This window comes from Urocitellus parryii, unplaced genomic scaffold (genome assembly GCF_045843805.1).
Source record: "Urocitellus parryii isolate mUroPar1 unplaced genomic scaffold, mUroPar1.hap1 Scaffold_4373, whole genome shotgun sequence".
In the NCBI taxonomy this organism is placed as follows: Eukaryota; Metazoa; Chordata; class Mammalia; order Rodentia; family Sciuridae; genus Urocitellus; species Urocitellus parryii.
In genome coordinates this window covers 1-2,965 of record NW_027553898.1, presented here as the reverse complement: position 1 = coordinate 2,965, position 2,965 = coordinate 1, and the positions used below count along the sequence as shown (strand labels likewise).

At 40.1% G+C, this 2,965-nt stretch overlaps 1 pseudogene; it reads left to right on the top strand.

The window, feature by feature from the left end:
* The first annotated feature begins 934 nt into the window (after nucleotides 1–934).
* Nucleotides 935–1,316, top strand: LOC144252493 (LHFPL tetraspan subfamily member 1 protein pseudogene; annotated as a pseudogene).
* The last annotated feature ends 1,649 nt before the right edge of the window (nucleotides 1,317–2,965 follow it).

The window sequence follows — 2,965 nt, the reverse complement described above, 5'->3', positions numbered from 1 at the left end:
CTCAGCATCTTGAAGCTGAGATGACTTGTTCAGAAAGGGACCTTGAAAGGTCCTTACAACTATGTATGTCTGCTACAAGGCAGGGAATGCATAATTATGATCTGTTTGAGAGACATGAGAAACTTTCTTCACTATAGCTAGCAAATAATGAGGAGGCTTTTATTTGTAGCCAGTCTAGAGTTAAACACCACTGGTTGGAATGTTGCCTTCCATTTTGGTTGTCTGAAAAGTGACTGAATGGTAGTCTCCCAGTGACTGGAATAGAGTACAAGACTGGGCTTCTATCATTTTATTCTATCCATTTCAACTTGGCTGATGTATCCCACTGAAAAGCCTACAGTAACACACTGTTAGACATCCTATCTAAGTCAAATTGATACATCTCATAGCTCCATGGTGAGCTCTCCTGCCCATCCATAAGGGACAGGTCTGTGATTCATCTTCCTTCTTCACTTTCTGAAAACAACTTTGTTCCTCACTCTCAAGATATTGCCTGTTTCCAAGCCTGCAGATCTGCAAAGCTGTTCAGCTGGAATTCCCAGAGACTCTTGAGGCAGTTTTGTCTTCCTACAGATTCTCTTCCTACCACTAGGTCTAAGCAGTATGCCACAAGTTATAAGATGATGGATCTGGCTACATTGGGTTGGCAGAGCAGTGACTAATTCAGTTCTATGATTATTCCACTGCAGGATAGTGACTACAGAACTCTGAACCAAGCAGAAGGAAAGAAAGATGGAAAGCAGGATCCCAAAAGGACCCAAATTGTCTTTGAGAGGCTAATCTCATGCAGAAGCAAGGGCCAAGTGGCACATAAATGAACCCCAGGACTGGTCGTTTAGATGAAAAATTCAGCCTGTGGAACCTACATGCTAACTTTTCCATTTGGTACTGTGACCCAACTGTTCTTCCCATCCCTGCAGAGAAACCTGAGACCATGAGGAGCAGCTTGACCTTGGTTGGGACCCTCTGGGCTTTCCTGTCCCTTGTTACTGCTCTGGCCAGTTCTACTAGTTACTTCCTGCCTTACTGGCTCTTTGGATCCCAGTTGGGGAAGCCAGTGTCATTCAGCACATTCCGGAGATGCAACTACCCTGTACGGGGAGAGGGGCACAGTCTGATTATGGTTGAAGAATGTGGGCGCTATGCCAGCTTCAGTGCCATACCAAGTCTGGCCTGGCAGATGTGCACAGTGGTAACAGGTGCTGGCTGTGCTCTGCTGCTCCTGGTGGCACTGGCTGCTGTCTTGGGCTGCTGCATGGAGGAACTCATCTCCAGAATGATGGGACGTTGCATGGGAGCAGCACAGTTTGTAGGAGGTAAGACTGTGTCCATGGGGTTGAGTAAGTAGGAGAGCCTTAGGATGGGGAATGTGGGGATTATGGCCTTATGCGAAAATCCACCCACATCTCTTCCACTTTATCTAACTCTAAGTTATGAATGGTGACTTTTTTGAAATATGTAGTCTAGGAATTCCTAAAGTGCAACATACATCAGGGTTTTATTCACAGAAAAATTGGCTAGTAGGCAGAATTGATATTTGTTGCATGGCCTTTATTTTTGCACCTGCAGGGTATCCATTTAAGAATATTATCCAGAAGTTGATCTCAAAGTAAAAGAGAGTACAATAGTGGTCCCTAGAGGCCAAGAGGGGGAAGAGGAAGTGAAATAGATGGAGGTAAGATAAGTTAAAATATAGTTAGTTAGGAGGAATAAGTTCTAGTGTTCTATATCATCGTAGGGTGACTATAGTCTACAATTTATTGTATATCTTATATAGAACTTGAAGAGAAGAGTTTGAAGGCCCTCAACATAAAGAAATGTTTAAAGAGATGGAAATGCTAAATTCTCTGATTTGATCATTATATATTGTATACATGTATCAAATTATTACACTGTACCCCATAAATGTATATAATTATTATGTGTCAAACAAAAACAAAAATAATAACAATGGACTGGGGTTGTAGCTCAGTTTTATAGCACTCTCCTAACAGGTGTAAGGCACTGTGTTCAATTCTCAGCACCACAAAAACAAAACCTAAATAAAATAAAGGTATTGTGTCCATCTATAACTAAACTACTTACCAAACAAACAAAAACAAAAACAAAAAAGCAAAGCAAAAATCCCATTTCATTATGGACTTCACTGATTGGCATAGTTAAATTCACTGAAATAGAATTATTCTCAATGCAAAAAAAAATTATAAAGAGAATATTATTCACTTCTGTCTTCCATTGACAGCAACACATGCTCTAGTGTTCTTGTTCCAATATGAACTTGATCCCGAAGAACACTGCTTTCTGGTAGTTATCTCGGAGGACAGTGATCTGATAAATACATACACATAGGTACTAATTACTAACAGTCCTCATTAAAGAAATACATCTCTAATTAGTTAAATGCTAAGTGCCAGACAAAATGTATGTGACTCCTTTATCCTTGTTGGACGGCCATTCACTAATTCTACTCAGGTTTCTCATGGCCTTGATCCACCCTACAATGTCTTTTCACTTATTCACTTTCCTCTTAATTTTAGTGCAAATAACCTGAGACACTGGGAGTCTGGATGGGCTAGGAAAGAGCAAAATGCCATAATGGCGGACTGAAGGAAGACAATGGGAGGCAGTTAATTTAGACCATTTGAGAAGAAATCCTAAATTAGATAGATAAATATATGTGTGCATATTTGTGCTATTTTTAAGCCTAGATGGGGCACTAGGAAAAGTCCACTGATAAATTCATTGTTATTTCAGGGTTTTAGAATCATTATTTAATTCATCAACACTATCATCTGTATAAGCACAACAGTATGGATGACTAGAGTCATGAAAGTTGGATTTCACCTCTATTTCTTTTACCACAGTGCTGTATGGCTCTTATGGGCAAATGATGTGACTTTTCCTGTGCTTCATTCCCCTCAAATTTATCCCCTTGAAAATTCAGTTCATATCTGAATTTTGTTTC